The sequence below is a fragment of the Gossypium arboreum genome, chromosome 3 (genome assembly GCF_025698485.1).
Source record: "Gossypium arboreum isolate Shixiya-1 chromosome 3, ASM2569848v2, whole genome shotgun sequence".
NCBI lineage: Eukaryota > Viridiplantae > Streptophyta > Magnoliopsida > Malvales > Malvaceae > Gossypium > Gossypium arboreum.
In genome coordinates, this window is record NC_069072.1 from 30,210,324 (window position 1) to 30,220,538 (window position 10,215).

Here is a 10,215-nt window from a genome sequence, read left to right on the forward strand (position 1 = left end):
TTGAAAACATCTCTAAACTTCTGATAGTTTACGCATAAAATATCTGCTAATAAACACTAGAGTTGACGCATAAAACTCTTTAATATAGATAAAACTTGAATTGTACAATGAGTGCTAGGGGAACTCGCGGACGTGGTATTCGTGGCTGTGGTAGAGGCCGTAGGGGGGTCGAGCTGAGTCTTCTTCTTTGGGCAACATGTCGAATTTCGAGACGAGTGAGACACTAGTTTCAGCTGCTACTGAGATTGGGTCTCAAAGTCACTTGGCTGAGGACAACGCACTATCCTAGGCCATACTGAGGATATTAGAGAGGGTCGTTGGACCCCATTCTGGAGCTGGGGGTCGAGGGTCGAAAACTGAATACTTTTGTCTAATAGTGCTGAGTTGTTTAGGGGTGTCACTAGAGTCGCCCCTAGTGTGGCTGGGTACTGGATGGAGGCCACAGAGAGGATTATGAATGACTTAAATTACACTCCCGCACAGAAATTTAAGGGTGCATTCTCATTGCTTCGGGACTAGGCATATCAATGGGGTTGAGGAGGGTACTCACCCTGATTGTTTGACTTGGGATATCTTTAAAACCACATTTCAGATTAAGTATGTAGGATCGAGCTATGTGGATTCTCGTAGGCGTGAGTTCATGAATCTCATGCAAGGTGATAGACTTGTGACCGAGTATGAGGCCGAATTTCTGAGATTGAGCCACTACACTTGAGGCATGGTGGCGTCTGAGTACGAAAGGTGTATTCAGTTTGAGGGTGGGTTAAGAGACAACTTGGGGGTACTGATTGCTCCACAGAGGGAGCGAGAGTTTGCTATTTTGATTGAGAAGGCAAAGATCGTCAAAAATGTTAAATGCGTGGAGCGCCAGAATAGGGATCGAGAGAGGGGTAAGTACAAGAGGGATTCGGAGCCCTCAAGTTCTATGTAGAGGCCTAAGAAAAAGGCCAGATCTAATGGGCCAGTTAGAGTAGGGGTTCTTGTAGCTCCTATTGGGATCCGGTAATGTAGTGATTGTGGTAGGCGCCATCCGGGCGAGTGTTGGAGGAGGATTGGGGCTTGTCTGAGGTGTGGGTCTCTTGAAGACCATATTAGGGAGTGTTCACAAAACGCTGATTAGATGCAAGCTTTGGAACCAGGTTCTGCGCAGCCTCAAAGTGTAGTTCAGCAAACACTTAGGGGCCGTGGAGTGGCTAGGGGTGGTAATGGTTTGGACCGTGGGCAGAGAGCACTGAGAAGAGGTGCTAATCAGATAGAGGTGAGGCAGCCTGCACTTATCTATGCTGCTTGACGTTGAAAGGAAAGAGATGGTTCGTTTTTAATTTCTGATGTACCTTATACTGCTCTTATAGACATAGGTTCTACACACTCCTATATGGCTAACACTGTATCTGAAAAGCTGGGGGTTACTATTGAGAGTACTTCTAGTGAGATCACTGTACTGAGTCCGTTTGGGCAGCCTGTTCAGGTTAGTAAACTCTATAGGGAGGTTCCATTAGAGGTGCAAGGGATTGTTTCCAGCAAATCTGATGGAGCTTCTGTTTGGGGAGTTTGACTTAATTCTAGGAATGGTTGGTTGGTCAAGCACTGAGTTAGTTTGGACTGCACGACTAGGAGGGTCGTTCTAAGGACTGAAGATGATAGGGAAGTGGTCATAATCAAAGAGCATCGAGATTATCTGTCCAATGTGATATCTGCTCTTGTAGCTGAGAAACTGGTTCAAAAAGAGTGTGAGGTGTACTTGGCTTACGTCAGTGTTTCTAATTCTGGGGACTCTTTTGTTTGGAATATAAGAACTGTAAGTGATTTTTCGAATGTTTTTCCTGAGGGGTTACTGGGTTTACCTCCGAATCAAGAGGTTGAGTTTGGGATTGAGCTTCTTCCGGGTATAGCTTCGGTGTTCATCGTTCCCTACGGTATGGTGCCGAAAGAGCTTATTAAGCTTAAGGCTCAACTACAGGAGCTTCTGGATCGTAGTTTCATCCGTCTGAGTGTGTCTCCGTGGGGGGCACCAATTCTATTTGTTAAGAAGAAAGATGGGACCATGAGGATGTGTATCGATTATCGATAGTTGAATAAGTTGACCGTGAAGAATAAGTATCCACTTCCGATGATCGACGACTTGTTTGATTAGTTCCGTGGGGCTTTAGTGTTCTCCAAGATTAATCTTTAATTTGGGTATCATTAGTTGAGGTTTAAGGAAGCTAATGTTCATAAGACTGCATTTAGGACTCGTTATGGACATTACGAGTTCCTAGTTATGCATTTTGGTTTGACGAATGCTTTAGCCGCATTCATGGATCTGATGAACCGAGCGTTTCAGCCCTATCTGGATCAGTTTTTCATAGCTTCATTGGTGATATCCTTGTTTACTCTAAGACCGAGGATGAGCATAATGAGCACCTTAGGGTAGTGCTTCAAATTCTACGTGAGAAGCAGCTCTACGCTAAGTTGAGCAAGTACGAGTTCTTGTTATGAGAAGTAACATTTTTGGGGCATGTAGTATCTGCTGAGGTGATTTGAGTGGATCCGAGGAAGATAAAGTCTATGCTAGATTGGAAACAGGCTAATAACGTATTTGAGATCTGTTGCCAATCATATATACTTTTCATTCATTTCACATAACATTAAAAACCATTTGGCAATGGTTTATTCTGTTTTGATTTTTAATGTTATGTGAAATGAATGAAAAGTATATGTGATTGATGTTCTAGGATTTGGAAATAGCTCGAAAATGATTATGGGATTTGGTTGTAATTGATAAATCGGTCATGGTATGTGTAAATGTGGTTAGAAAATTCGGTCATGGTATATGTTTGGTTAATTATAAGTGTGAATTCATATATTAAGCTTATTTAATGCATATTTTGAATGGCATGATATAGGGTATGTTTTGTGTTAATGAATAGTGATTAGTTCAGTTTTGATACATGATATTCATGATAGGTTTTAAAAATTTATAAATGAATCGTTCTTGAGACTAACTTATTATCACGATTAAGGCAAGTGTACCTATCGAACAGTAGTATAGTTTAGCAAGACCGAATTATCAAACCCAAAGGAAACAAGAGTACTAGTATTTACTTCCTTTTTATTATCTAGCCTAAAAATCAAGAGGTTTGGTTATCTAAACTAATTACTAAACTAAGAATGCACATAAAGAAAATTTAGGAAAATACTTTTTAGAAAATTCGATTGATTAAGACAACACCTAAGGAAAAATCGACCTAGACTTCACTTGTTATTTGACTCTGAATCAGACGATTTATTCATTTGACTTGATCCGTAGAAATCCCTAAGTTATATTATTATCTCTCTCGAGACTAATAACATCTAACCCTAGGTTGAATAATTGAAATCTCTTTCTAATTAACACCCTAGAATTGCATTAACTCGATCTATGGATTCCCTTATTAGGTTTCACCTTAATCCGGCAAAATCTTGTCACCCTATCTCTAGGCGCACAATCATTTTCGCTTAATTATGACAAATTTACTCTTAGACAGGGTCTATTCCTCCTCTAAATAAAAGCGTTAACTTGAATCAATATCCTGGAATATTAAAACAAGAATTAAGAATACATAATTAAGAACAAATCAAATATTTATCATACAATTCAGATAATAATAACAAGATCGGTCTTAGGTTTCATTCCCCTTAGGTATTTAGGGGTTTTAGTTCATACTTATGAAGGAAAACATCTTAAAAGCATAAAGATAACAAAACATAAGAAAACCCAAAACTCTTGAAGGAAATTGAAAGGAGATCTTCAATCTTGATGATGAATCTGGCTTCTGAGATGGATCAATCAGCTTTCCTTGAGTAATTCCTTGCTTCCTACTCTCTGTCCCCCTCTTAAGTGCCTTATCAGGTGTTTAAATAGGCTTTAGAATGCCTAAGAGCCCCCAAAATTAGCCTTTTTCGAATAGGGTTATACTTGGGCTCGACAAGGACACGCCCGTGTGCGATTACTCTAGCCCGTGGTCCAGGCTGTTGAACAGGCACGGGCCTGTAGTATACCCGTGTAAGTCGTGCTTCAATCCTGCCAAAGGGACATGATCGTGTGACACGCCCGTGTGAGAAAGTCCAGGCCGTGTTGATTTCCCACATGGGTCAATTTTCTCTGTTTTCGGCCCATTTCTCGCTCTTTTTACACTCCTATGCTCACCTAAGTATAAAATATGAAATTAATGGATTAGGAGCATCGAATTCACCAATTCTAAGGAGAAACCATCCATAAATGTGCTAAGCATGGGATAAAAACATGAATAAATTACGGTTTATCAGGTTTGCATGTAAAATGTATGTGTATTTAAAGTGATTAGTTGTTTAATATAGATTGTAAGTGAGATAAAGATATTTATCAAATGAATAGTTATTTGAGTAATAATATACTATGGGAGTTATATAATGTTTAATAAGATGTTAATTATAAATATATATATACATGTACATGTTGTGTATCCGAATGAAGCTTACCATAATGGTTTGGTCTATAATGAAAGTATATGTGTTTGAATATATTTGCTAATGAATAAATTATTTGTGATATTATTATTTAGTTGAATATGTGTATGATTATTGGGTTGAAAATATGATTGTTTGAATACCATGGATTTGGTTAAAATTTGAGATATGATTCGTAATTACAATGTGATTAATAATGCATGTATTATATTTTAATTAGCCATGTGCTTAATATGTATGAATATGACTTGCTTAAATATGTGAATGTTTGGGATTATGTTTTTGTTCAGTAATGCCTCGTAACCCTAATCTGGTGACGGATACGGGTTAGGGGTGTTACAATCAAATTTTCGTACGAAATTTTCACACATGCAAATTCACATATAATAAACACGAAAAATAATATTTAAATATTTTTCTGACTCGAATTCGTGGTCCTGAAACAACCATTCTGATTAAGGTCTAAATCAGACTGTTACAACTCTTCCCCTTTAGGGATTTTCGTCCCCAAAAATCTTACCGGTGAATAGGTTCAGATAACGCTCTTTTATTGTATCCTCTGGCTCTCACGTTGCTTCCTCAACTCCATGTTTATGCCACAATACTTTAACCAATGGAATTTTCTTATTTCGCAACTCTTTAATCTCGCGAGCCAGAATACGAATCGGTTCTTCCTCATACTACATATCAGGCTTAATCTCAACTTTGATCAGACTAATCACGTGTGAAGCATCGGATTAATATTTACGAAGCATCGAGACATGGACTACATTGTAGATCTTTTCTAGCTCAGGTGGCAACAACAGTCTATACGCAGCCGGCCCAATCTTGTCTATAATCTCATACAGTCCAATAAATCTCAGACTCAATTTGCCTTTACGACTGAATCTAAGTATTTTCTTCCATGGTGAGACTTTCAAAAACACTCTATCCCTGATTTGAAACTCTATGTCCTTACGTTTCAAGTCTGCATACGATTTCTGACGATCTGATGCTACTTTCAAATTTTCACAGATCACTTTTACTTTCTGTTCGGTTTCTTTGATCAAATCGACTTCATATATTTTATTTTCACTGAGCTCAGTTAAGTACAAAGGTGTACAACATTTACGACTGTACAAAGCTTCATAAGGTGCCATTTTGATACTTGATTGAAAGCTATTATTGTACGCAAATTCAATCAGAGGTAGATATCGCTCCCACGTACCTTAGAACTCGAGAATGCAACATCTCAACATATCCTCAAGTATCTGAATTATTCGGTCAGACTAACCGTCTGTCTGGGGATGAAAAGCAGTACTAAAATGTAGTTTAGTACCTAATGCATCTTGCAGTTTCTTCCAAAACTGCGATGTTAATCTCAGATCTCTATCTGAAACAATAGATATAGACACACCATGTACTCTCACGATCTGTGAAACATACAATTCAACCAGTTTATCAAGTGAGCAATCTGTACAAACCGGAACAAAGTGAGTAGATTTAGTCAATTTATCAACAGTAACCCAGATTGTATCTTTCTTGCTCAGTGTCAACGATAAACCGGATACGAAATCCATCGTGACTCTGTCCCATTTCTATTTAGGTATCATAATTGGCTGTAGCAATTCGGAAGGTACCTGATGCTCGACTTTTACTTGCTGACAGACTAAAAATTTCGATACAAAGTCAGAAATGTCTTGTTTCATACCTTGCCACCAATAATGCTGGTTCAGATCATTATACATCTTCGTACTACCAGGAGCTTCATTCAAGATCATCTGAATCAACTCTGTATTTCTCAAAACACATATTCGGTTTCTGAATGTCAAACAGTCATCAACATCAACTCGAAACTCTGAATCTACATTTGAATCACATTGAACCAATTTCACTATCAAATCGTTGTCGATTTTCTGAGCTTCACAAATCTGCTAAATAAATAACAGTCTTGCTTTTAACTCAACTATCATCGCACCATTATCTGACATAGCTATATGTGCATTCATTGCACGCAAAGCAAACAGTGATTTTTGGCTTAAAGCCTCAGCAACAATATTAACCTTTCCCGAGTGATAGTCAATTACAAGCTCATAGTCTTTTAGCAATTCCAACCATTGACGCTATCTCAAATTCAAATATTTCTGAGTCATTAAATACTTCAGACTTTTTTGATCAGAATAAACATGATATTTTTCATCGAACAAATAGTGACGCCATATTTTCAACGCGAATACAATAGCTGCCAATTCTAGGTCATGTGTCGGATAGTTCTTTTCATGCGGCTTTAACTGTCTTGATGCATAAGCTATAACTCTGCCTTGCTACAACAAAACACAGCCCAAACCATTTAAAGATGCATCACTAAAGATAAAAAATTCTTTACCCGATTCTGGCTTAACTAACACCGGAGCTTCGGTCAAAAGGGCTTTCAACTGATCAAAACTTTTCTGGAACTTTTCTGACCACTCAAATTTAACATCTTTCTACAACAATTTCGTCATTGGAGTTGCAATCATAGTGAAACCTTTCACAAAACGTCTATAGTAACCAGCTAGTCCCAGAAAACTTCTAACTTCAGAAACGTTTCTTGGAGGTTTCTAGTCAAGTATTGCTAAAATTTTACTCGGATCAACCTGGATACCTGATTCTAAAACAACATGTCCTATAAAACTAACTTCATGTAACCAGAACTCACATTTACTAAACTTCGCATACAACTGTTTTTCTCGCAAGGTCTGTAACACAAGTCTCAAATGCTCAGCATGTTCGATTTCGTTACGGGAGTAGATCAGTATATCATCAATGAACACAACTACAAATCGATCTAAATACCGCTTGAAGATCTGATTCATCAAATCCATAAAAACAACAGGTGTATTAGTAAGTCTGAACGACATAACTAGAAACTCATAATGTTCGTACCTCGTTCGAAAAGTAGTTTTTGGCACATCGGAGTCTCTGACTCGCAACTGATAATAACCTGATCTCAAGTCTATCTTCGAAAACACTGAAGCCCCTTTTAACTGATCAAACAAGTCGTCAATCCATGGCAACGTGTATTTATTCTTTATAGTCACTTTATTCAATACACATTCTCATAGTTCCATCTTTCTTTTTCACAAATAGAACTGGCGCACCTCAGGGAGAGAAACTTAGTCGTGCAAAACCTCTATCTGTTAACTCTTACAACTGTGCTTTTAACTCTCTTAATTTAGTAGGTGCCATCTGATACGGAGCTATCGAAATTTGAGTCGTCCCTGGTACTAACTCAATACCAAACTCTACCTCTCGGATAGGTGGCAAACCCGACAATTCATCAGGAAACACATATGGATACTTGCACACAACTGGTACAGATTCAATCTTCTTTTCAGTTACTTTACTATCAAGCACATAAGCAAGGTAAGCTTCACAACCTTTTCTTACATATTTCGGAGCTAACATCGAAGATATTACCGCTGGTAAACCATTCAGATCATTAGATTCAATCCGAATAATCTCGTTGTTCTGACATCTCAAAATGATAAGTCGTAATTTACCCATGCTTAACATATTTTTGGATGAATTATCATTAAATTTGTGGAATTCGATGCTCCTAACCCTTTAATTCCATGTTTTATACTTAGGTGAGCATAGGAGAGTAAAAAGAGTGAAAAACGGGCCAAAAATAGAGAAATTGGGTCAACATGGAAAATCAACATGGCCTAGACTTCCTCACACAGGTAGACCACATGCCCGTGTCTATTTAACAGACTCTAAACACGACCTAAGCCACACTACACGGGCATGCCACACGGAGTAAAAGGTAGGGAATTACTCGAAGAAAGCCGATTGATCCATCTCAGAAGCTGGATTCTCCTTCAAGACTGAAGATCTCTCTTCAATTTCCTTCGGGGTTTTTGGGTTTCTTTATGTTTTGTTATCATTATTCTTCTGAGATGTTTTCTTTTACATATATGAACTAAATCCCCTAAATACCTAAAGGGAATGAAAGCTAAGATGGATCTTGTTATTATTTTCCGAATTATATGATAAATACTTGATTTGTTCTTAATTATGTGTTCTTAATACTTGCTTTAATATTCCAACATATTGATTCAAGTATCGATGTGCTTATTCAGAGGAGAAAAAGTCCTTGTTTAAGAGTAGATCTAGCATAATTACGCAGATTTGATTGCACCTCTAGACATAGGGCAACATAAATCTGCCGGATTAGGGTCAAACCTAATAAGGGAATCCATAGATCGAGTTAATGCAACACTAGGGGTTTTAATTAGAAAGAGAATTCAATAAATCAACCTAGGGTTAGACGTTGTTAGTCTCGAGAGAGATAATAATATAACTTTGGGATTTCTACGGATCGAGTCAAGTGAATAAATCGTCTGGTTCAGAGTCAAGTAACAAGTGAAGTCTAGGTGGATTTTTCCTTGGGTATTGTCCAAATCAATCAGTTTTCCCAAAAGTATTTCCCCAATTTTCTTCCTGTGCATTCTTAGTTTAGATAAAGTAAATCCCCTTATTTTTAGGCTAGATAATAAAAAGAAAGTTAATACTAGTACTTTTAGTTCCTGTGGGTTCGACATTCTGGTCTTGCTATAAACTATACTACTGTTTGATAGGTGCGCTTGCCTTCATCGCGATAATAGTTAGTTTTCAAGTACGATCAAGCATAAATATAAAACTTATCATGAGACATTCTATCAAGTTTTTGGCACCGTTTTCAGGGAGCTAAGATATTAGGAATGCTTAATTTTTATTACTTTAGCCATTTATTTTATTGCAATTTAAATTTTATTTTAGTTTTGTTAATTTTACTAAATTTTCTTTTGTTTTCTTCTGACATGTTTTTTTATAGTTTATGACTAGAAGAAACCCGTCAGGACCATTACTTTTTGACAGTGAGATTGAAAGCACAGCTCGCAAAAATTGAAGAGAAATAAGGCGAAACCTAAAAAACATAGAGGAAAGACAAGAGGAAGATATCCATAATACAACCGAGGAGATGGCTGAAAATCAAAATAATCAGCTTCCTCTTGTGGTTGCAGCAGATCCAATAAATCAGAATCCTGCTCCTCGTACTATGTATGACTATGCTAAACCTACTTTAACAGGAGCTGAATGATACAATAGTTTTGAACTAAAACCTAACATAATTCAAATGATACAATAGTTTGTTCAGTTTGATGGTTTGCAGGACGAGGATCCAAACACTCAATTGGTGAATTTTCTGGAGTTTTGCGACATTTTTAAGATCAATGGCATTTCTGACGATGCCATTCACCTTCGATTGTTTCCCTTTTCATTGAGGAACAAAGCTAAACAGTGCTTGAACTCGTTACCATGAGGGTCAATCACAACTTGGGAGCAAATGACTGAAAAAGTTTTACTTAAATATTTTCCGCTGGCTAAAACGACTAAGTTGAGGAATGATATCTCTTCTTTTGTGCAGATGGATCTAGAAACACTCTATGATGCATGGCAGAGATTCAAGGATCTATTGAGAAGGTGCCCTCACCATGGGTTACCTCTATGGCTGTAGGTTCAGACTTTTTACAACGGTGTGAACCCCTCAACAAGGCAACTTATCGATGCAGCCACCGGTGGAACTTTAAACAACAAAAAACCTGAAGAGGCTTACGAATTTATTGAAGAGATGTCACTGAATAACTATCAGTGGCAAGTCATGAGAATAAAGCCGGCAAAAGTAGCTAGTGTTTTCAACCTCGACGCAGTTACTATGCTATCTAACCAGGTAGAACTTTTAAA

The 10,215-nt window shown here is 37.7% G+C and overlaps 1 non-coding gene across 1 annotated transcript; it reads right to left on the bottom strand.

Annotated features, from left to right (window-relative positions):
* Positions 1-9,865: 9,865 nt before the first annotated feature.
* Positions 9,866-9,972, bottom strand: LOC128290925 (small nucleolar RNA R71). Its single transcript, XR_008280704.1, has one exon. It is a non-coding gene; the product is annotated as a small nucleolar RNA R71 (small nucleolar RNA).
* Positions 9,973-10,215: the final 243 nt, after the last annotated feature.